We start from the raw sequence: 25,613 nt of genomic DNA on the forward strand, positions 1-25,613 counted from the left end.
TGTGATGTCAGCATGTTGAAAACGTACCCTGCCAAATGTAGGATGCCACATGCTTTGCACCAGAAGTGGCAGGAAGCAGACGTGCCACCATTTTGGGGATGCTGGGCTCAGCAGCAACACAAAGCCCTTTTTTGCATCCATAAATTTTAAACTAAGTCATGAATGGTTATTTCTCCACCATCTGTAGAGATTTTAAAATACATACGCTATCCTAAGGCACATCTTTTTCAACTGGGACAGCAAAGGGTATCATTAGAAGCAATTTTATCATTTGTTTATTACCTCAGTTGTACAGTTCAATGCTTTTCAATCCACAAATGACTCCTCAAGGACTTCTGGAGGTCTTCTGGAGGTGTTATTAGAAGTAGGGACCAAGCTAACCTTGTTTTTCTTTGTTTTCTGCTGAATTAGCTGAATGTTTCTGCATTGAATGATAAATAAGATTCACGTTAATGTTGCTGTTATTAATAGATACACATCCTGTACAGAAATTCAAACTGCAATGAAACTGAAGTTTAAGAAACCATAGATGATTGCAAATGAATTTACTTCAGATGTTGCATATTTCCTTCGGGTAATTTCTGTGCTTAATCTTCCTTGTAATTACTATTTGTTGACTCTGTATCACTTTTCCAGCCTTAAAATAAATACAGAGGAAACACACCTCAAAACACAGAGCTGTAAAGATGCTTCATCTGCATCCATTTGCAGGAAGCTGGTACCCCTGAGAGGTGTGATTAATAGTCATAGCAATGTTGTACTTCCAGCATTTGGAACATTTTGGGTCACAATGCAAGGGCGACAGGCATATCTCTGTTGCATTATTTAAAAAATACCTTCTTTCGTTTTATTATTAAGTTTTCAGAAAACCAATTTTGCAGCAGGTTAAAAAAAAAGGGGCAGCATGGAATAACTAAGCTTTGTAGGAAAATGAACCCCATAAAATGTGCTTTCATGGTTTCACGTTAGAAATTCAAAAATCAAAGCAGTACTCAGATATATGCAAGGCTATTCATGATCTTACAACGCCTTAATTTGAGAAGATCTGGTTTAATTTATTATTCATTCAGTTTACATCAAAACATCAATAGTTACTTGAGGCTGAATTTAATGATGACTCAGGGAGCAGGAACCATATTGGACACTAAGCCGAAATTTTGAAATTATGATGGTGGGTTCAGTCTGAAAATGAGGTCGGAGGCATGGCAGTGACATGTTGTCCTCACATTATCCCTTGGGGCTTTAGTAAGCCATGCATTATCACTGGGTGACTCTTGTGGGAGCGAGGTCGCTACTTTTTGAGAAGGCACCCTGCATCATGCGACAATCAGGCACTTTACAGATCAGCAACCAGCCTCCTCTCCCTGCCCCCCCCCCCCCCCCCCCCCCCCCCGCCCCCCCCCCCCCCCTCCCCCCCCGCCGTCCCGCACCCCGGAACTAGTGCACAGGGGTAGGTGGGGGTGAAAATTCCACCTGCTAGATGCTGCTGGTCAAGCAGGTTGACAGCTCTTTGAACGGCAGCACCATCAGGGAAGCGATGGCTGCACATCACCCAGATGGACAGGCCAGCTGTGAATGGTGATGTGGGGGGTATCATGGGAGAGGGGATCAGAAGTGTGTTGGCAGCAAGAACATGCAGGTGGTTCACAGTACACACACACACACACACACACACCCCTAATGCCGGATCCCTCAATCTCAAAGGGATGCTGAGTGGCTTTAAGTGGGGGACCCACTGCCACACACTCACCCTGGTGCCTGCAAGCAAACCCACACGTGTTTGTTGTGTTCCTCACATGGTGAGCTACCTGCCTGCCTAGTTGAATATCAACAATGGCAGGATGAGACCCTTAAGTGAACATTTATTGACCACTTAAGGGTTTTAATTGGCAGCAGGATGGGTAGGCCGTCCGCAGGCTATCCTGCCACCAAATTGATTGGTCCTTATCCAACATCCTCCCACCTGATTAAATGCCACTCCGCCACCAAACTGGCCAAAAGGGAGGACACAAGATTCTGCCCGTTATCACAAAATGTTTTGAAATTTAGTCCAACCTTCAAGATTAAGTCAGCAGCACCTATCTGACTCGAATTAGAAGTGATTTTGTCACTCCGAGAGAACCTACAAACATTGAAACCCAATTGCGTGAAAGAGAAAGAATCACAATTGCAAGCACATATCGACCAAATCACCGAATTTCGGAAGTGTGTACTAACCTGCATGCGTACTAACAGGTATATAAGGTAAACTTGTTAGATTGTGTCAAAACTATCGAGGGAATTGTGAACCGGAAAATAGCTCAGGCCATACCCGCAGTTCAAATCGCCACCTTATCCCCCTGTCCCAAATTAACGATAGGAAGCAGAGATTAATGGTTGGAAAAGAGATATTAGAAGCAATGGCCACAAAAGCGATGGAACATTTAATGTACCCACAGAAACCCAAGGTCGCAAAGACCAACAGAGCAGAGCAGTGCCGCATATGGAAAGAAGAGTTGAGGAAGTATTTAAAGGGGAAAGGATGGCCCCTTTGGTCCGATTTTTGTTCAAATGAAGAGTCAGGTCCAGGAAGCATAGGACAAACTTGGTGGGACAACCGAACTGAGGTGCATAAGAAAGATGCAACGAAAGTGCGAAAGCTGATGGCAATAATGTTCTGTTTGGCACAGTTGCGAGGCACAGAGGAGATCGTGAGGACGCTCCGCAGGCAGCTAGTTGAGAAAGAAGAGAAGAATGAGGGAAAAAATTGTGAAAGCGTAAAGATCATTGAGCAACTCCGGGAACAGTTGGCAGCTAAAGATAAAGCGATGGCTGATGTCAAACAGGCACACCAATCTTGTTTAGTTCACCTTAGCAGCTTTCAGACCCAGTACAATAAAGCCTATCAAGATACACAACGCGCAGTCCTGGTAAGAGAAGAAACAGAACAGCAGGTAGCCCAGCTAAGTAGTCAATGTGTGGATTTAAAGACAGCTTTGCGAGCGCTCCATAGCTCCACAACAGAACAGAGACAGAGCACAGTAGACCACGCGAAATGTAGACAACAAATAGAGAAGTTGCAGTCACTGCTTTCAGTGCAAAATGGATTCAGAGATACCTTTGGACAAAATTTAGATGAGGAAGGTGCCCCCAATTGGCAAGAACTAAATGAAACCACCCAGAGATATGTGGAGAACACAGAAAATGACAATAGAGCCCCCCAGGCCCCGAAAAGAAAAGCACCGGCACCACCGACAGCACAGGCAGCACACACCCCCAAAAATCCGGTCACCACACAGCGCAAGTCATCGGATCGGGAGGAGCCCGATTGCGTTTACACCACCCCATTATCCATCACCCAATTGAGAGATGCCTGCGTTAAATTTGATCCATTCGAACCCACTGCAGACCCGTATAATTTCTTTGAGAGAGTATGCCAGCAAAAGGTTATGTACGGTCTAGACGAAAGGGAGGAAGTTAAACTTATAGTAATGAGCCTTGACCAGTCCGCTATCTCAGCTTTACCAGAACCCAGAATGTAGGAGGAGGAACCCTACAGGAGATGAAAATGGCCATTTTAGATGTGATTGGGTACAACAAGGGAGACCCCGTAGAAGGTTTAAATCACTGGAGGCAAAAGAAGGGGGAGCATCCGACTGCATTTGCAGGTCATTTTGGATCCATTTTACAGCGGTATTTGGGAATTTGAACCGCGCACACTTAGATAACGACAACACAACTACATGGGCCCGCACTTTAGTCTCCCACGCCACAGAAGCAGGTCAAAAGGCTTTTGTGAATTACGACCCCGCAGACTCCACACACAATGAAGTGTGGATATTGAAGAGACTCTCCAGAGCTTGGGAACAATCCCTACACAGGAAGGCAGATCAGGAACAGGTAGAAGCAAATATGCATCCAGTTAGAACTAACCAGGACCCAGCATGGGTAAATGAGGGTAGACATGAAAGATTGCACCCCAGAGTACAGGCACCACAAGATTGTTATAATTGTGGACACATTGGACATTACGCCCGCGAATGCCGACAAAACCCCCCGAACCAGCAACGCCACCAACAACCAGGCCCCCCACCTAGGAACAATGTTAGGCCCATACATGGTGTTAGCGCCCGTTCAGATAATTCAGCAATCAACACCACAGATTGATGGCGTTCGGATTCCCCAACTTGGGTCTGCGACACACTCTGGGACAAATCAGGCAGACCAGTAGTCACAGGCACAGTCCGGGGACATCCAGTAGAATTTCTTTGGGACACAGGAGGGTCCCAAACTGTGTTTTAAACTCCTTCACAATGTTCCAGCATTACAAATGGCCCTCTACAGACACCATCACCCTCAGTGGATTTACCGGACGCATACAGCAGGAAGACATCACAGTAGATATTCAGATAGGAACCATTAGCACCATAGTCGACTTGCCTCAAACAGCCGAGCACATTCCAGGAATTGATTTTATGAGCTCCCACAACCTTCCCTTTGATCCCGTGAATAGATATGTATGGAAAATGGCCAAAACAGCGAGAGCCCCCGCTACACTCACAGTAGGGGACTGTGAACATAGGATTTGCTCAGGAGGAGACTATTGGTTTGATCCGCAAACAATTAGTACAGACCAGACAATTAGAGAGGTCCTCAGAAAACATAAAGCTTCCTTTGCCCAATACAAACACAATTGTGGGAAGATCCCAGGAATGGTCACAATTTTAGGTCCCGATCCTAAGCCACAGAAGCAATACGGTTTCCCACAGGAAGCCGGGGGTGAGATTTCAAAAGTCATCAATAGCTTATTACATCAAGGAGTAATTCGGCCAGTAGCCTCAACAGATAATGCCACAATTTGGCCCGTGAAAAACCCGATGGTTCTTGGCAACTGACAATTGACTACCGAGAACTTAACAAGGTCACCCCTTTTGCAGCCACCACCGTTACCACGAGTCCCAAGACCATGCTCAAGCAGGGAGTACAGGCAAAGTACTTCACAGTGCTGGACATCAGCAATGGTATTTGGTCCATCCCGCAAGACAAGACCTGTCAATATAAGTTCGCGTTCTCATTTCAAGGGCAGCAGTATACGTGGATATGCCTCCCACAGTGATTCCACAACTCCCCCTCCATTTTCCACCGACAATTGGCCAACGGACTTTCTAAATTTTCCCTCCCCGAATGCCTTATACAGTATGTGGATGACTTACTCCTATAGATGACACAAAGGAAGAGCATGTGAAGCTTCTTTCAGAATTACTAGGGGCGCGATTCTCCCGAGTCACGAAGACTCGGGAAGCTGGCATCAAAAACGGGCGGGTTTGACGCCAGCCTCCGCCCCCCCCGATCGGGAACCGATTCAGCTCCCCGGTCGGGGCTAGTACCCGCGCGGCCGTGAACTCTGGCATCGCGGGCTTAACGAATTTTGTTAAGCCCGCTAGCCAGAGTTAGCGACGGCTGACGCGTCAGATGATGTCAGCCGCGCATGCGCGGATTGGACGACTCCAACCCGCGTATGCGCGGATGACGTCATCACGCATATGCGTGAAACCCGCGCATGCACGGGCCGGTATGCCCCTCAGCCGCCCCGCGAATGGATACAGCGGGGCGGTGGAAGGATAAAGAGTGCGCGGGGTAAGGTGGGCACCGATCGCTGGCCCATGGCACCCTTGGCATGGCCGTGGTACTGCCGTGCCAATCGGTGCCATGGTTCCCCAGATCGGGACTTTACGGCCGTTTTTACGAACGGTCAGATCAGGTGTGTTTTACGTTCATAAAAACGGCCGTAAAGGCCTTTGAATGCAGCCCATCGGCCAGGGGTGAATAGCTGCTTGCCGTAAAAAAACGGCGGGCAGCGATTCGTGTCGGGAGGCGGGCGTGGGGGGGGGGGAGAATAGCGGGAGGGCGTCAGACCAGCGTGTCCGTAAAAATTTACGCCGCCCGCTATTCTCCGCCCCGTCGTGAGTGCGGAGAATCGCGCCCTAGGTCTTTTGCATCCTCATGAGTGAGCCTCATCTTATATACCGTTTCCTGGGGGCGGCACCAAGGCGGAGTCCCCCAGGGTTCCAAGCGTGGTCTTAAAATGCCAATGTATTAAAGGTAAGGTACCATTACAGCAGCTACTGATACCATTCATCACAACGTATTAGTGGTAATCGACACCTTTACAAAATGGGTAGAAGCATTTCCCTCACGGACAAACACAGCAAAGGCTACCGCTAAGATTTTGACCCAACAGATATTTACACGCTGGGGACTCCCCCGCAGCATTGAGTCAGACCAAGGTTCCCATTTCACCAGCAGAGTCATGCAAAATGTCCTAATGATTTTTGGAATCAAACTAAAATTTCACATTGCGTATCACCCCCAATCCAGCGGCATTGTTGAGAGAATGAATCGCACTTTAAAAGCAACCATTAGAAAGATGGTGCAACAGAATAATACCACATGGGACACAGTTCTTCCATTTGTCCTTATGTTTATTCGGAATACCGTTTCCTGTTCCACAGGTTTCACCCCCCACACTCTCATGACCAGACGGCCCATGAAAGGAATTGAATATTTATTAGGTCTTGATTTGCCAAGCCCCACAATCGCCACCCTCACCCATGCAAAAGCGGTCCAACAAGACACAGCCAATATTAAACCAGCACAGCTCGCTGCAGGTGTCCAACTAGGCGCAGAGTAAAGCCTGCTTTGACAAAACCGTTCACCCCGCAGAGTACACAGTCGGTCAGCAAGTAATGGTTTCCCTTTACAATCCCAGTTATTTCCTCTCCCTCAAATTTGCAGGACCCTGTTCCATTTTGGACAAAGTAAGCCCCTCTGTGTACAAGATAATGTACCCCAATGGTAAAACTGGTTGGTTCCACATTAACCAGCTCAATGTCTATGGAACCCAATGTAGCCACTCCCACCATATCTCCCTATCAATAGCAGACGATTACACCCCACCCATCGATAACCTACTCCAACCCTCCCCCAGACCTGACAGCATGTCCACGCCCACAGACCCGACCTTGTCTCCGCCCACAGGTATGACCTCCCACCTGGAGCTTGAATCCGACGACAGCGCCAGCATCCCCGAATTGACCACGATCACTGACCACTGGTACAACCTCCCCGGCCCCAGTCACTTCAGACCCCGGTACCACGACCAAGACTTGTTTGGCCCCCTGTACTCCCTTCCATATCCACAGCCAGAGCCACCGCCACCGCCTGACAACAATAACTTGCCCTTCACTGCCCCGTCTCTCCGCCTCATAACAAACAAACCCCTTTTTGGCACCGCGGCAACTCTTGTAGACTGGTTAGACATGATGATTTGGATTCCACGACGGCCCACGTGGCCACGGCACAAAAATGGCAGACACGAGGCTGACAACCGGGAGATGGTGATGATTCAGATTCTGACTCTGGTTATGGTAATCCTTTTACAACGCTTTTTGGTACAGAACCCTGAGGTGTCCAGATGATGAGAAAAATCCGCCGCATAAGAATCACGGTGTCCTACTTTCTGATGGAGCCTGCCCGTCTTTTTATTTTCCTTCTTTCTTTCTTCTTGTTACATGGTTTTAATTAATGTCGACCTCACACCCAATTTCTTGATACAGTCATAGTTTCTCTTCCGATGCCATTTACTGACCAATGGCCATTAAAGGAACAATTGTTGGATCTCACATGTGTTACAAATTCTTTCCACTCGTTTAGGTCACCCAGGTAGGGAATAACGGCACTAATCCCCTCCCTGCCTGGGGACCCAAAATGCATCCGGTCAGTTAAACTCCGGTAGTGGAGCAACGGCACTGATCACCGCCCTACCTGGGATTCCACCCATTCTTGCCCAGCTGCAGCCCACATGCACCTCATGTTCCCGTCACTTTGAGTACTCTGGAATGGTTCTTTACACTTTTCACTGTATTTGGCAGGTCTTAGTTTTCCCTTCTCTGCTCTTTTATTGTGGTTTAAAGAATGCCCTTTGCCACAGTCTGTACACTCATCCCTTTACCTTCTGTGACCCTCTGCTCATTCCCCACCAGCTATTTACATGGTTGACACACTTGGTTGCCACATATACTGTACACACGAACTACCTCTGGACGACGAAACTCTATAAAACTGGCCGCCCTAAAATTTGGCGAGTAAGATGAGCCTCACCCATCACTGGTTGCAGTAAATGAAAGACTGGATGGAGAAATTGTCCGCCCACTCCCCCCATCGACCATGAGCTGCGAGAATCCCTGCACTTACAAAGAAATTATTTTTGGCAATGTCTTGTCTCTCAAAATGTTATTTCAGTAAAAAAATGAGTGAGTCACACATGGTGACGATTCTAATGGGTAATTGAAGTTAAGGAGAGAAAGACAAATAAACGAGATAGTAACCGAAGATAATAACAAATATTTTGCTTGCACCCCCATGAATATAAGGAAAACGGAAGACAGAAGACAAGATGAAGAGAGGACTGATGACCTACATTGTGATCATCGCTGGGCTCCTACAACTGTGCGCGTTACAAGACTCTGTACCAGACCCGATTGAAACCCCCGCTCTTTTGCATTCTAAAGGCCCATTTCCCCAGAACGAAAGAACTGTACTCAGGTAACTGATACAGATACAGACCACTCCCTTTCCTCAGGGAGCCCAAACAGCCAAGGTCAATGACCGCTAAGGACACACCCAGCCATCAAGGCACCCGCCTCTTTATCGGCCAAAATCGAAGGCAGTGATCGAAGCCTGTCGAATTATTGGGTCCAAGTTGAGGACTGCCTCAAAGAGCGTGAAATCCCAGAGGGATACGAAGAGACACAGCCATGTGCTCGGTCTCTCTTGGATCCGGCCTATGCCAACCCAAGTGCAGCATAACGACCAGACAGACAAGTTCAAGACCAACGATCGCTACCAGATGGATGAGCCCTGCAGAAGCAGAGCCACTTCTTCCACCCAGCCACGCAAGATCCGGACAAAGGCCTTGTCCATCTGCAAAGAGCCGGTTGCCCTGAAGTTAAGTATATATGTTATTGTGGTTGTTAGGTGTAGTTTAACTTGCAGTGTTTTGTGTTTCATGTCGAAGTAATCCTTGTGTGTAAATAAACCATCTTTGAACTTGAACTGACTAACTGGTTGTGTGGTCCTTTGATCGATATCCGGTGAAGCCTTGTGGTGGTATCATTTGATACCTGGCGACTCTAAAGAGCACCATTATTAATTGGCAACATTACCCCGGTGCCAATTGACAACAGTTCATCAGTCATCATTGAGCTGTAGCATCTAAGATGAGCGATTCTCTTTTTGTACCGTGTAGTATAAGGCAGGGAAGCAGACGGATGGCAGCTTGGGTGGAAAGTTGGGACTGGCAATTAAGTGGTGAGGTGGATGGGAGATTAGTGGGGGGGGGGGGGGGGCATGAAGAAGTGGAAGAGGGCTTTGAGAAGGGACAGCGAGTTGGATTGGAGCATAGAATTGTGAGCAGTAGAGAGGGCCTGGTAACTGGGTGCAGATGAGGTAGGGTGTGTGGGACAGTCAATGAAGATAAATGAAATGATGAGCCTATAGGGCACAGTCGGTACTGTCCAAAGTTTGGCCCTGTGGGTTGAACACACCCTGTGGGATGCTGGCTGACAGCGAACCTTCGTAGTGAAAGGAACAATGTGATTTGAAGGATGAGCACTTTCAGTTTGAGGTCGGGATTCAAAGGTCTCCTTGGGCAGGTCACATGATCGCGTGAAAATTTTAAGGATGATGTTGGAAGGGTCTAGTATTATAGGAGAAATTTTGACTGGGATGTGGGCAGGCTCAAGCAGGAAAGATAGCATGCACACTTCAAGAAACACAAAGTCCAGGGTCAATGATGGCAGAGAAGAAGGCTTGCAGTGGAGTTCGGAGGGTTGTGGCTGATGGGGACAAAGTGGAAGGTAACTGGGAGAGGGGAGGTCCAGGGGCTGAAATGCAAGAATCACTCACACATTGTAGCTGGCTATTTTATAAACCGCATCTAGCTTCCAAGAGCACAGATCCAAGTGGTAGGCCGTCATTGATAAATGGGTGGAGTTTTGGGTGTGGACAATGGAACCTAACTGCTCAATGGCTGCAAAGATAAAACCTATGAACACACAGGTTCTCATGTCACAATCTGCCTTTCTCACACAGTTCACTTGGTGGAATACCTAGAGTCTCATACACTCAATCTTCTGAAAACCTCAGGAGCAGGAGGCAAGGATACAAGAAAGGAGAGCGTACCCCGGTCAACAACTGAGGACACTAGGAAAGCAGGATTCAGCACTCAAGGGGGAGGAAGAGGGAAGGAAAGAAAGTCACTGGCGCATTTTCAGGGTTCTGACAAACTACCTCCAGATGTCTGGTAGCAATGCCAGGGATGCCTGAGGATGTTTCGGGAAGTGGTAACCGAAATTGGCAGGACCCTGCAGCAATACCTGAAGCCACATGGGTTTGGTGGCAATCCAATGCATGTGAGTCTCACAGTCACCACAGCGCTCATCCTTTTCCCCACTGGTTACTTCCAGGGGTCCATATAGCTGCCAAACAATGGTGCATCAATGAAATAACCAATGCCCCCTTCTGTCATGCCAACATGTTTATTGGGTTCACCACAGATGATGACAGCCAGGTGGGCTCCATGGGTATCACTCAATTCCTGAAAGTGCAATGGGTAATTGACTGCATTCATATTGTCATTAAAGTTTCCTCGGAACATCGATGTCCATCTTAAGGGATTCTACTCTCTAACTGTCCTCCTGGTTTCGGACCACAGGTGAGGAATCAATCACATCTGTACTTGTTTCCCAGGAAGCTCCCACGACTCCTTTCTCTTGCAGAACTTGCAGTTTCCTCAAATTTTTGAGGCTAGGGGGGGAAAGCAAGAATAGGCTATTAAGTTGGATGATCAGCGTTGATTTTAATGAATAGAAAAACAAGCTCAAATGGCTGAATGGCCACATCCTGTTCCTATTTTCTATGTTTCTATCCCAGATTGATGCTTTGGTCCTGGATGACAAGAGCTATCCCCTCCAGGCCTGGTTGATAACAGCAGTGAGCCATCCTCATAGTGCAGTGGAAGAGCAGTACAACAAAACCAACAATGCCACCAAGCTATCATCAGATCATTAGTGTAGTGTAAAAAGTTCATGTTAATACAAATAAGACTGTTCACATCATCTTGGAGATAAGATCATATGACTATCATGATCAGGTTCTCTCTTTCAGTTTCATGCAAGAACGAAATCTCTTCCTAGATGCAGTTGATGCTAAACTCTAACCCAGGAGATACTAACCATAGACATTAGTTGGTGGCAGATTGAAAATGAAGAGCAGGGTAATGAACAGCCAGTGACTGAATAGCATGAGGACAAGAACAGAATGGAGAATTCACTGCCATTACCAGATTGCCTTGAGCAAGTTGTGGGTCCAAATAAAGCTGAAGCATGGCAAAACTGTGGCCAAATATTTGCAAGATAGTGCACTGCATTGGGACTTGCCACAAAGCTGACCAAGGATCAGGGTCAATACACCTCTGTATGCAATGAGTGTTGTGCAGATGATATCCTCGTCAGACAAGGGATTGAGGAGGAAACTGCTGCGTATGATGAAGTAATGGAACCATTCAATACCAACTTCTATCTCATGGAAAATACTATTGTTGAGTGGGCAAAGTTTAACAAGCCCTCCCAGTGACCAGGGGAAAGTGTCAATTTGTTTATTCATGATCTATAATGGCCATCAGAAAATTGTGAGTAGAACAACTTAAAGGAAGAATTAATTTACAACAGAATCATTGTTGGAGTCTTCTACAACCTCTTGCAGTTGAGGGATGACTTAACACTAACCAAGACTGTTCATTGACTAGGCAAGCTGAGTTTAGTAAACAGAATCATTCATTACTTCGAGGTGAAGGAAGCACCAACTCAGTCGACGTTGTTTAGTTTCAGAATAAAAATGTGGCTGTATAGAAACTGTGAATGCGCAATAAACCATAACCAAGTGTTATCATTGTTGTTGGAATAGACTGCATCAACATTGAGATTGTCCTGTTGAAACTGCAGAGGGCCATTTTTGTAAAAGGGTGGATCTTGTTAAAGCAGTGTGTCAGATCAAGGTGGTTCCATTGCAGGAAGACAAAACAAGATCCTCACAGGTTAGCAAAATCTAAGAAATTGAAGATGTTAATGATTTAGAGCTACTGTTCTTGGATGAGATTGAAGGGTCAACAGGAAGTTGTTGGAGTGTTGACATTTTAGTCAATGGGCATAAAACATGTTTTAAAATAGACACTGAAGTTACAGTTCTTTCTTGGTTTGAGGCCGTCTGTCATCAAGAGTACAACTCCACGGACTAGGAGGCACACAACTTAAAGTCAGAGGACAGATGACTGCAACATAGAGAGAAGTATCACCAAAACCATATACATAATCCAGAACTAGGATTGTGCACTTTAACATTGAAGCACAGAGGGCAGCACGGTGGCCTAGTGGTTAGCACAACCGCCTCACGGCGCTGAGGTCCCAGGTTCGATCCCGGCTCTGGGTCACTGTCCGTGTGGAGTTTGCACATTCTCCCCGTGTCTGCGTGGGTTTCGCCCCCACAACCCAAAAATGTGCAGAGTAGGTGGATTGGCCACGCTAAATTGCCCCTTAATTGGAAAAAATAATTGGGTAATCTAAATTTAAAAAAAAAACATTGAAGCACAGATTTACAAATGATGTGCAGAATGCAGGAATTGGAAAATGAAGAACAGCCGAAAGATTTTAAAGCTCAATTTCCACAATCGTTCATGGAAAATTGAAAAAAGCCTATCACATCGTCGTATATCCCAAAGCAAAGCTGGTGTTTCTATTCACACTGAGGAAAGTTATCACCGCTTCTGCAGCAGGTAAAGCAGAAAGTTGACGTAATTTTAACAAGAAGTAATCTCACTTGCGTAGCACGGTAGCATTGTGCATAGCACAATTGCTTCACAGTTCCAGGGTCTCAGGTTCAATTCCGGCTTTGGTCACTGTCTGTGCGGAGTCTGCACATCGTCCCCGTGTGTGCATGGGTTTCCTCCGGGTTCTCCGGTTTCCTCCCACAGTCCAAAGATGTGCAGGTTAGGTGGATTGGCCATGATAAATTTCCCTTAGTGTCCAAAATTGCCCTTAGTGTTGGGTGGGGTTACTGGGTTATGGGGATAGTGTGGAGGTGTTGACCTTGGGTAGGATGCTCTTTCCAAGAGCCGGTGCAGACTCGATGGGCTGAATGGCCTCCTGCTGCACTGTATATTCTATGAATTGTAACAAAACCTACAAGTCGGTGTTCAGGTACTGTTTCAGTATTGAAATGAAATGGATCACTAAGAATCTGTGAAGATCTCACACAGCTGAATAAAGCTGTCGAAAGGGGCACTCAGCCAATGTCATCCATGGATGAGAGTCTAGTAAAGCTGGGAAAGAGTTTGATTTTCACTAAGTTAGATGCAAATAGTGGCTTTTGACAATTATTCTTCAATAAGGAATCCACATTACTTATGCCTTTTATTACACCATGTGGGAGATATTGCCTTAATAGATGACCTGTCGGCATCACATCTGCACCTGAGATTTGGTTAGTTTGTTTTATACACACATAAAACGCAGGACGGGGTTTGCAATGTCTGCCCCTTTTGCACTCATACAATAAGAGATACGAAAAAGAACAGAGTGCAGGGCAAGACCACAATAAAAATACAACTTATGGTTTCACGTGAGCTCAGACCCCAGAATCAAATGTCCAATGCTTCATTCTTTCAGAGGGTGGCAGAATGACTGTTGCAGGATGATCCTTCATTCCAGAAGCGAGGAATTTCATGATGAGAGAAGGCACGTAGAATTAATTAGTCGTGAAGGGACAGATACAGAAGTTCCACTGTTCCAATAGTACACGGTGCAGATGAGGGTCAGACCATTTACCCGGACAGAGCACTTTCTGCTGCTATCTGTTAGATAATAATAATTATCTTTATTGTCATTAATAGGCTTACATTAACACTGCAATGAAGTTACTGTGAAAAGCTCCTAGGCACCACATTCAGGTACACAGAGGGAGAATTCAGAATGTCCAAATTACCTAACAGCACGTCTTTTGGGACTTGGGGGAGGAAACCAGAGCACCTGGAGAAAACCAATGCAGACACGGGGAGAACGTGCAGACTCTGCACAGACAGTGACCTAAGCTGAGAATCGAAACAGGGATCCTGGCGCTGTGAAGCCACAGTGCTAACCACTGTGCTACCGTGATTGGGTTCAGTTCCACTTGGCAACTCTCCATCCGTGCCAGTTAGGGAAACATTGCTACAGAAATGGCAAGACTCACAGACATTTTAAAATAAGAAAGCTTTCCTGCATAAAGCCTGCAACAAAATGGCTGGAAGCAGCCAGGCAGAGATATATACGTCACAAAACCATCCCACAGAAGGACAAAGGGGACAATGGGCCAGGGCAGGACCAACTGAAATATTATGCCAGGAATGAGGATGGCTCAGAGTGAGCTGAGGAAGACAATGATGATGGAAATGAGTTTCTGCTCGAACCAGACAGAAACCTATTCCACTAATGTCAAACCAATTCAAACTGGCCCAGTATCCCCAAGAAGCCATTTTCTAGCAATCAGGCAAGCTCTAATGACATCATCAACTATTGTGAAGAAACTGATCAGGTTAACTTCTTCCTCAGAGTGAATAGCGTGCCTTTTGTCTTTGAAATCAATCAGTGGGAGGAGCCAGCCGGCTCCTTTAAAACATGTGCGCTTAAAGATACAGGACACAGACAAGTGAGGTGGAGAGATCTTGAGCTGGTTACTCAGAATTTTTGATTGAGAAGTTTGGCACAGAAGTTTGGGCTGGAGGAGATTTGTAAAGAAGAAGAGACTAAAATCCTACAAAGCGGCCACCACAAGGTAGAACTATGGGCTCAACAGGAGAAGCAAGTCTCCACGAACCAGATGCAGAGACAGACGTAATGAACTAGGACCCAAGAAGCCAGAGGGGAGCCTGAAGATTTTGTGTGTTTTTAAACAGACCCATTCAGCTAGGCAGTGGTGTGTATATTCTGTCAGCTTACAGAAACCCCCAATAGGCTAGGCTTGTTGAGGAGGGATGGTAAGTGATGATATATATATAAAACCTCCTGTAAAACATTGCAAAAATTGTTTTAAGTAAGGATGTGCAGCTTGGTCTCTTGTTTTACAATTAGTACTTCATAATTGGTGTTTGTGTGTGCGGGTTAATCTGAGTTGCAGAAGACTCAATTTCTCTTGAATAAATCAATTAATTTTAAAACTACCATTATTGTGGTCTCACCTTCCTTTCACTGTCCGCTCTGGTCAAATCATAATAATTGCCAGGACATAATCCCGTAGTCAAGGACCAGAAAAGGGGAGCTGAGCGCTTCGAACACGCTCACTCAAGAGAGGAACCAATGCCATAGGATCCACCCCGTCCCACTCCAGATCTGTCTTCAGCCAAGAGGAGATGTCTTTAATGCTGTCACTTAGCAGCCAACGTAACCTTCAGAGCTCCTGATTGTAGCTGCAGACATTCTATCTCCCTGACTATACCTTCAAGAGGGTAAAATGTTTTTATTTCAGATCTCCGTCACCTGCAGTAGTTTGGTATTTTTTTAGGCTAAGAGGAGATCTAATTGAAGTGTATAAAATTATGAGGGATTTAGATGGAGTGAAAAGGTAGATCCTCTCCCCCTTACAAGTCCATTACCAAGCGCACATTAGGGTAAGAGGTAGGTGGTTTAAATCGGATTTGAGGGGAAATATTTCACTCAGAGGGTGGTGGGAATCTGGAACTCACTACCTGAAATGACAGTAGTGACAGAAACCTTCATAACATTCAGAAAGTACTTCGATGAGCACTTGAAATGCCATAACCTATAAAGCTACGGATCAAGAACTGGAATTGGAATTAGGCTCTTTGTCAGCTGGCATGGACATGGCGGTTCGAATGGCTTTCTTGTGTGCTGCAAATTTCCATGTCTTCTGTTTCTTACTGTGATGAGCATTGAAATTTCAGATGTGTTCTATTATAGTTATTTGGTGAAATAAGTGTTGGAAGCCTGGGTTAGAGTGTGTTTGACTGCTGCAATCAGGTTTTAAAATAATCTTGGTTTGAAAGGTTGGGAGCCTGTGGCGTAATTAAACTGCTGTAAAAAAAAGTTTGACTAATGTAATTTTGGTTGGTTGAAGGGGATTGCCTGTGGAGTTCATTAGCATTATGATTAGTAATGACGGGGTGGAGCTAAGGCAACAGACATTTTGGAGAAAGCAGGTCAGTGCAGTTCAGCATGAAACTGTGACCACAAGTCAAGTCAGGTAGTTTGCTCTCTGCAGTTGAATAAAAATATATTAATGGTCTTTAAAGCAGTGCAGACTTGTTCGCGAACAAGGGGGAACTGAAACAAGCTGAAAAGCATCTTCTGAAGATATACAGCCAGAGTTTCTGCATGGGTTTGACAGGAGTCAAATCTTTTTTTAGAAGCAGTATCAAGAGATCTCTCTTTCTCAAAGAACACCTCTGTAAAGCAAGTATTCCTGAATGTCTTTGGTAGTTACAGTGGATTGAGAGCTTGTTGTTTGAGTGGGAATAAGGATCGCAATTATCGGTATTGTATTCACTGTATTGAGTAGTATTGTTTGAGGTGTAAGTAAGATGTTTTCTGGGGTGATGTTAAATAGTTTAGTTCCGTGTTGGTAATAAAGTTTGTTTTAATATACCAACCCCCTATTTTGTTGCGCAATCACTCCTGGAACGAAATATCCTTTCCTCATAGTCTTACAAAATTGAAATAAAATATTAGAGTTTCTGTCCAATATCCCTCGTAACACTATAGTTTATTAAAGTTTTATAGCATGATGTTAACTTTTCCCCCAGGTTTGATTAATTAATTGATGTGATGAATGATCAAATTGACTTTAGTTTAATGCTAATTAATTGATCTAATCTTACTTTAAAGTTGATTGGCTTAATTAAATTACAATTAAAATTGAAAGCTTACCAATTTGCTCACCCCAAATGATTCCTTCTCCTGTGGTGTCACTTTGTGATATACCCCTGTCTCGGCATGGCTTGCTTTGCTGCTCTCGGATGTCATTGCCTAAAATATGCATTGTGGCCTAACTAATTCTTACACCCGTGAGTTTTTGTAAAGCCTTTATTAAAAAAAATATATTCAAAAACTGAAGTGAAGGATGAACAATTACATTGCAGGATACCATCAAAGCCATAAAGCTGGAATTAAAATGCAACCCAGATATGCACACCCATTCCGACCCAACTTCTAACTGTTATGGGTTGAATGTGATGTGAACTGCAAACTTGATTATCTAAGAGTGTAACTCTATCTTGCTGGTTAAGCATATGAGAGATGATGCAGTGCAGTGCAGAGCATTCCTCCTGATTGCTAAAGCCATTTTGATTATTAGAGAAATAAAACTCACTTAATCTATCAGAACAGCCCACCTTAGAAACAAAAGCGTCTTTCAGCAAGGGATTTACATCCAAGTATCTGTATTCCCTCTTGTGGACCTGAATCACCTATAATTATCTAGCGACTGTAAGATCAGGTGGCTCTATTCAAATACTGATTAGCTACACACTGACATTTAAATAAAGCTATTCCAAGAATTATGCTGTTTCACCTTTCAAGCCCCACTTGCTTCACCACATAAATTATGAAATCATGCAGGAATGATCAGATCAGAATTGAACACTAGCACATTAGCCAGCCTTAGATTTTATTCTTGTAAAGACTTCTAAGAAACACTGAACAATGCAATCTTCCACAATTCACTTCCCAGATAACACGTGTGGCCTTATATTTTATTTAAAATGTTAATTTGACCCATATTACCTTACCTCTATGTTGCTAAGAAGCAGTTGAGTGACAGTTAAACCAAAAATTAAAATGATATACGTTTCGAACAGACTGGCTGTTTTTAGTATCTGCCAATCAACTAATGATTATTACTTGACAAGTTATTTGCAGTGGGTACAGTCAATAACCCATCTTTCTGGGCCTCATCACCCATGAATCATATAAAATACTTTTGGCATCATCTCTGACCAGTACCATCACTGTTGACAACAACAAATCCTAGCCAAGCAAAATAAAACTGCTCCTATAACACTCTATGTAAACTATAATTAAGTGGTGAATTTACAGTCATGTTTTCGGTAGTAAAATCTCCTCTCTGGGGTTTAGATGATAATTGAGCTTTAATATTTCAGTTTATTATATCCATTAATATAGTTACTGGTTTGTGACCATTTTAGATTAATTGAAATGCTTAACACTGAGGGAATTGGAATCAGCCAAATGGGTAATCTAAGAAGACAATACTAAAGATGATAAAATACATAAAACCGTTGAATATGCCCAAGAGGTAAAGTAGTATCTGAAGGAGAAAGATAAGTTTGTGAACTATAACTGGGTCAGAATTTTCTTTGCAAGTACTGCTGCAAGACATGGAGCATGAAATATGAATTTTCTTCAAGAAGCTTTTTCTTGACCTATGTAATTTTAGAGCAAGATCCACTAAAATCCTTGGGAATCAATGTAAACCAATACAACGGATGAATGGAAGTACCTTCCCCACCCTCGCTGACATGGAAATACTCCCATCATCTAAAATGGCACTTAGTGCAGAACTAAGGCAAGCTGCCGTGTTGGACATATCTTAATTTCAGTGAGAAATGTAAGTGTTTGCCTATGTGATTCAGGGAAAACAATAGGGTACAGAAGTGGACAGATAAGGAAATTGATACGTATATGCTGAAGGCTGGATCCACAGGGTGGGTAACATCAAAGAAAGAAAAATATATATCCATTGCGCAATAACTGGAGAAAGGGACACAGTAGCAGCTACTTTCACAGCCATACCCAGCTGCAGAAACAGTCTCCCAAAAATAAGTTATTGCTAAATGAGCAGCCGGTTAAGATCTGAACCAAGAAATTTAACCTTCGCTGAAACTGAAAACAGTTTTCCCAAATGTGGCCAAATAACCTGTGAGCGATAATTATCTGCTGAATTTAGCTCATCGAGTTATATAATTTTGGATGTTGATTGGGAACAAAGCAGTGACTCAGACTTCAGGAAACGTAAGTAGTTAGGAACCAAGAGGTAACTTCATGTAATACTGTGTGAATATAGCCATCTGTATGGAATAGAATAGAACAGTACAGCACAGAACAGGCCCTTCAGCCCTCGATATTGTGCCGAGCCATGATCACCCTACTCAAACCCACGTATCCACCCTATACCCGTAACCCAACAACCCCCCACCCCTTAACCTTACCTTTTAGGACACTACGGGAAATTTAGCATGGCCAATCCACCTAATTAAGTGTTATAATGTGTTATAGTCCTTAGTGCCATGTGTTTTTTTTCTTTTAAGTTAATAAATATTCTTTTTTAATTGATCACAAAATGACTGGACTATTCCACCCTGATTTACATATCTTTTCTCACAGTATACCAAATTGAAAATATATACCACTAAGACCTAATGTTTCAAGTTACCCCTCTGGATTTTGGGAATACCCTTGCATTTAACATCGACGGGGTTCTTAACAAACTACATTCCTCCCTCTACCAATATCATGAAGATTTATTCAGTTGCTGAATTTTGCTGGGGCTGGATTTTCTGGTCCCACAGCCATGTGTTCCTAGGCACTGCTGATGGGATCAGAGAAACAGCCAGAGAATTCCAGCCCTGATCTCACACTTGCCTATAGAACAACAGTAACTATGGGGCACAACTTAATGAAAACATTTCTGAATATCATTTTGGGCGTAATTGGCGGAGTGTTTCCCGATTCCCACGCCGGCGAGATTGCGGCCCATAATTAATGGCACAAAATGCCGAACATCAGCCCCCATGAGCTTCTCGCCATTGCTGGCTCCCTCGCTGTCTGATTCACTGGACACGTGCCTCAGCGTCTCGCTGTTAACAAGGCGGAGCTGCTTTCAAACACGCCCTGACCACTAACTCCCAGTCAATACACAAGCATGGAAATGTGCAGACCTGCTCTTCGTAATGGCAATGCCGACCTGCCCAGGCTTCTGGACGCAGTGGATGCGAGATAGGGCATCCTGTTCCCCAAAGTACGTTGGAGTGCCAGCAGCAGGGTCACCAATGCCACCTGGGAAGCAGTAGCAGCGGCTGTCAGTGTGGGAAGAATGACCAGGAGGACTGTACAATGTCGGACTTTCATTGAGCTGGAAGGGTAAGTTTCCACCACTCGACTGGCATTGGTTCCGCATACCACCCCCCCCCCCCCCCCCCCCCAGCCCCCGGCTGAAACCTCGCACCTTCCCCACATCTGATCTTCGTGCTTGTTTCTCAGCATATCCTGGCATGCACCAGCACCCACCAGCACAACCCCTTCATGTCCAGTTGCAGTGCCCACGCTAGCCACCTGCCATAGCAGAGGGCACAGCAACTGGACATGAAGGGGGTGTGCTGGTGCACTTGATCCATCAAGTGTTTGGTTCACAATGCCCCCTCTTTTTCCCTGTAGGATAAGTTGGTCCATAATAGGTGTGAAAGGGCCATGGTGGGGGGGATGCCAGAGATCAAAGTCCTCACCCCTTATGAGGAACAGGTCCTGGAGATCACTGGGATGACCGAGGGGAGAGCAGCCACCGATAGCGATACTGGCTGTCGCCGCAGGGGTGAGGATTCACTGCCCCTTCACCCAGATGACCTGTCTCAAGTGATGTCATAACCTGCCTGCTTACCATTGGCTGGGGACTAATGACAACCCCACAATCCTGTGGGAGTATGAGCTTCCCCAATGAGGGGGGCCAGAGAAATCATTAGCAGACTCCCTGCATAAATAGAGCTGGCCAGTTTGGAACCAGAGAGAGAGGAGTTGGCAGCAAGGGAAGTTGTTGCTGCTGTTGTATAGATATGTTATTGTAAATAAATGTTATTTCTTTGTATCCTGAAAACTCGTGCTGGATTCTTCGTGGCCCTCACAAAACTGGCGACGAGGGTTAAAGTGAATAGCTGTCTACGCTGCTGAAGCCACCTCCCTGGATTTTTGTTGGATACAGGTTGGGAGTTGATTTCTATTACACCATGCCTCTGTATGGACATTTGGATGTTTTTGATGCTGCGCTGGAAAGCTGGAACCAGTACGCACAAAGGATGCGTTACTAATTCCGGGCAAACAACATCACCAAAAACGAGCACCAGGTGGTCATATTGCTCACCGCCTGCGGCCCGCATACGTTTGGGGTGATTAGGAGCCTTATGTACCGAGCTGCGACGGACACCAAAACGTTTGATGAACTTGTGAACTTAGTGGGGCAACATTTTAACACAACCCCATCAGCGATAGTCCCATGTTACCGGTTTAATACTGCTGAGAGGACCCCAGGAGAATCCCTTGCCGACTTTCTATCCAGGCTACGCAGGATTACGGAGTACTGTGACTATGGTGAGACCTTGTCAGAAATGTTACGCGACTGTTTGGTTTGCGGTATTAACAATGCGGCCACCCAAGGGCAGCACGGTGGCCAAGTGGTTAGCATAACCGCCTCACGGCGCTGAGGTCCCAGGTTCGATCCCGGCTCTGGGTCACTGTCTGTGTAGAGTTTGCACATTCTCCCCGTGTCTGCGTGGGTTTCGCCCCCACAACCCAAAAAAAATGTGCATAGTAGGTGGATTGGCCACGCTAAATTGCCCCTTAATTGGAAAAAATAATTGGGTAATCTAAATTTAAAAAAAAACAATGCGGCCACCCAGAGAAAGTTGTTAGCCGAGCCAACATTGACTTTTCAACAGGCCATTCAAATAGTATTGTCCCGAGAGAGTGCAGAACGGGGAGTGCAGGAGCTACAGGGAATGGAGGTGCATGCCTTGGGGTGCAACCCCTTCCGTCCGAAAGCATCCCCCCCGCACCCCTGCGGTACCTTGGGCGAGGCGACGTCTGGATCGACGCCAGTGGCCGTCAGACATTCCTTCCCAAAGGGAGCCTTCTCTAGAACCAATGGATGAGGAGCCATGTCTGTGTCATACTTGTAGGCGCCGACCCTGTCGCGGACGCTGGTCCTGGGGGCGCCAGAGGTGCCGTCGTTCCGACCGAAACTGGGGTCAGCCCTGGGGCCGTACCTTTCATTTGGATGAACCAGCGGCGACTACTCCCGAGGACGTGGAGACGGAGGACGACTGCCTGCAGCTGCATTGTGTGGCAGCTCCCCGTGTGGCCCCCATTAAAGTGACGGTACGGGTCAATGGTCACCCGCTTGAGATGGAGTTGGACACTGGCGCAGCGGTCTCAGTGATCGCCCAGAGGACATTCGACCGCATCAAGCAGGGTATACAGATCCTTACATTAACGGACACACAGGCCAGGCTGGCCACCTATACGGGGGAACCACTGGACATTGCAGGAACTACAATGATCCCTGTTGTTTATGGACGCCAGGAGGGGCGTTTCCCACTTACCGTGGTGCACGGCCATGGGCCCAGCCTGTTGGGTCGGGACTGGTTGCGCCATTTGCGGTTGCAGAGGCAGCACATCCTCCAAACAGGTTCTGGAGGGTTGACTGAGGTGCTAGGATGGTACCCAGGTGTATTCCAGCCCGGTTTGGGTATCATCAGGCCCGTCCTTTTCGCTGACTGGGCAGTACCGATTGTACCTGTAATGAAGCCAGATGCCACAGTTCGCTTGTGCGGCGACTATAAACTTACAGTGAATACAGCTTCCCGACTCGACCGATACCCAATGCCTCGCATAGAGGATCTCTAAGCGAAGCTTGCAGGTGGACTCTCGTTCACAAAATTCGAAATGAGTCATGCCTACCTACAGTTGGAGCTGGACCCTGCCTCCCGGCCATATGTAACGATTAATACACACTGGGACCTGTATGAATATACACGGTTGCCCTTTGGAGTATCCTCTGCCTGCGCTATTTTTCAACGCTTTATGGAGGGTATTTTGAGAGGTTTACCGCGTGTTGCTGTCGACTTAGATGACATTTTGATCACAGGGACGTCGGAGCAGGAACATTTGGAAAATTTGGAGGCTGTCCTTAGACGCTTTTCGGAGGCTGGAGTCCGTTTACGTCGCACAAAGTGCGTCTTTCAGGTGAAGGAAGTAGTCTACCTGGGTTATCGGGTGGACCGCGAAAGTTTGCACCCCGTCGTAGAGAAGGTGCGCGCGATTCAACAGGCCCCCGCCCCGACTGACACTTCGCGTCTTCGTTCGTTTCTCGGCCTCGTAAACTATCATTGGAAGTTCCTCCCCAATCTGGCAACTACGCTGGCCCCGTTGCACCTCCTGCTAAAGAAGAATCACACCTGGCTTTGGGGTCAGCCGCAAGAAACCGCTTTCCGGCGGGTAAAACAACAATTGTCGTTGTCTGGGTTACTGACCCACTATGATCATGGAAAGCGTTTGCTCGTCACATGTGATGCATCCCCGTATGGTATTGGGGCTGTCCTGTCCCACAAGATGGAGAACGGGGCCGAGCGGCCGATAGCTTTCGCCTCTCGCACATTGACTGCAGCGGAATAAAAGTGCGCGCAGATCGACAAGGAGGGCCTGGCAGTGGTCTTTGCGGTGAAACGTTTCCACCAGTACGTATATGGCCGCCACTTCACTATCGTGACTGATCATAAGCCTCTGCTGGGACTTTTCAGAGAGGATAAGCCAATACCGCCCATTGCTTCCGCACGGATCCAGCACTGGGCTTTGTTGCTCACTGCCTACGAGTATTCTCTGGAGCACAAACCAGGAACCCAGATAGGGAATGCCGACGCACTGAGCCGATTGCCTTTATCGACTGGCCCCATGCCGACCCCCACGACCGGTGAGGTGATTGCAACCCTAAATTTTATGGACATGTTGCCTGTCACGGCATCACAGATCCGTGAGTGGACCCAGGCGGAGCCAGTCCTGTCAAAGGTTCGGCATATAGTCCTGTATGGTGGGCAGCATAGACAGCTCCCAGGCGAGTTGCGGGCATTTTCCTCCAAGCTGTCCGAATTCAGCGTGGAAGACGGCATCTTTTTGTGGGGAACACGTGTGATTGTCCCGGGAAAAGGACAGGAGCTGATACTGAGAGACTTGCACAATGGGCATCCAGGTGTGACCAAAATGAAAATGATGGCCCGGAGTTATGTCTGGTAGCCAGGCCTCGACACCGACATTGAGAAGGTGGCCCAAAACTGCTCCATTTGCCAGGAGCATCAGAAGCTTCAGCCGGCCGCGCCCCTACATCACTGGGAATGGCCAGGGCGACCTTGGGTGCGCTTGCATGCCGATTTCGCCAGCCCTTTCAAAGGATCCATGTTCCCGCCATTAATCGACGCCCAGTCTAAATGGCTAGAGGTGCATAAGATGGGAGGCACAACGTCCTGCGCAACAATCGAGAAGATGCGTTTGTCTTTCAATACGCATGGCCTCCCCGAGATGCTGGTCATGGACAACGGCACTCCATTCACAAGTGAGGTGTTTGCAAGGTTCATGAAGATGAACGGCATACACCATATCCGCTCTGCCCCTTATCACCCGGCTTCAAATGGGTTGGCAGAGCGCGCAGTGCAGACATTCAAATGAGGCCTAAAGAAGCAGTTTTCCGGGTCGATGGACACAAGACTGGCTCAGTTTTTGTTTTCATATAGGACCAGCCCCCATGCAGTGACTGGGGTAGCTCCCACAGAACTCCTAATGGGCTGGAGACTTCGCACCCGCCTTAGCATGGTTTTCCCAGACATTGGCGCAAAAGTACGCCGCTCACAAGAACGGCAGGGACATGGCTTTTCACGGCATCGGCCGATTCGGCGGTTTACGCCCAGTGACCCAGTGTTCGTTCGGAATTTTGCTGGTGGTGCCCAGTGGGTCCCTGGCGTAATCCTTCGCCAAACGGGCCCTATCTCTTACCAGGTACAAGCCCAGGAGCATCTCCAGCGCAAACATGTAGACCATGTTCGGTCCAGAAGACTATCCCTTCCAAAGATTCCCCGCCCCAGGAGCTCATTTCTACAGCCGCAGAGACCAGACACAATGGAAAGTATTCCTCACAATCTTCCTCTTGTGCCTCACTCAAAGCCTGCGCAGGTCGTGACATAACCGCGTGGAGATAAAGACGCTGAGATGACGGAGGCAGCAGACTCTGACTCCGAGATGGAGACACAAGACACCTCAGAGGGGGAATCCTCGGGCCCACGGGCCGTGGATGTACAACTGTTATGCCGTTCATCACGGAAGCGCCGGTCTCCATCTTGTTACATGCCGCCCGATCCAGCGCCTTGTGCAAATGGTGTCCGACCTGCGGCAAAACGAGTCCGACGCCCTCTTTTGCCAGGGTCTTCGGTAGATTCCTTGGACTTTGGGGGGTAGGGATGTTATAACCTGCCTGCTTACCATTGGCTGGGGACTAATGACAATCCCACAATCCTGTGGGAGTAAGAGCTTCCCCAATGAGGGGGGCGGAGAAATCATTAGCAGACTCCCTGCATATATAGAGCTGGCCAGTTTGGAACCAGAGCGAGAGGAGTTGGCAGCAAGAGATGTTGTTGCTGCTGTTGTGTATATATATATATATATATATATATATATATATATATATATATGTTATTGTAA

General features: G+C 46.5%; 1 long non-coding RNA gene across 1 annotated transcript in view; it reads right to left on the bottom strand.

Moving 5' to 3' along the window:
* Positions 1-286: 286 nt before the first annotated feature.
* LOC119962779 overlaps positions 287-25,613 on the bottom strand; it is an 81,612-nt gene continuing 56,285 nt past the window's right edge. Inside the window, exon 3 of the long non-coding RNA XR_005459959.1 lies at positions 287-421. This is a non-coding gene — a long non-coding RNA (uncharacterized LOC119962779). The remainder of the gene's footprint in view (positions 422-25,613) is intronic.

The sequence above is a fragment of the Scyliorhinus canicula genome, chromosome 3 (assembly GCF_902713615.1).
Source record: "Scyliorhinus canicula chromosome 3, sScyCan1.1, whole genome shotgun sequence".
Lineage (NCBI taxonomy): Eukaryota > Metazoa > Chordata > Chondrichthyes > Carcharhiniformes > Scyliorhinidae > Scyliorhinus > Scyliorhinus canicula.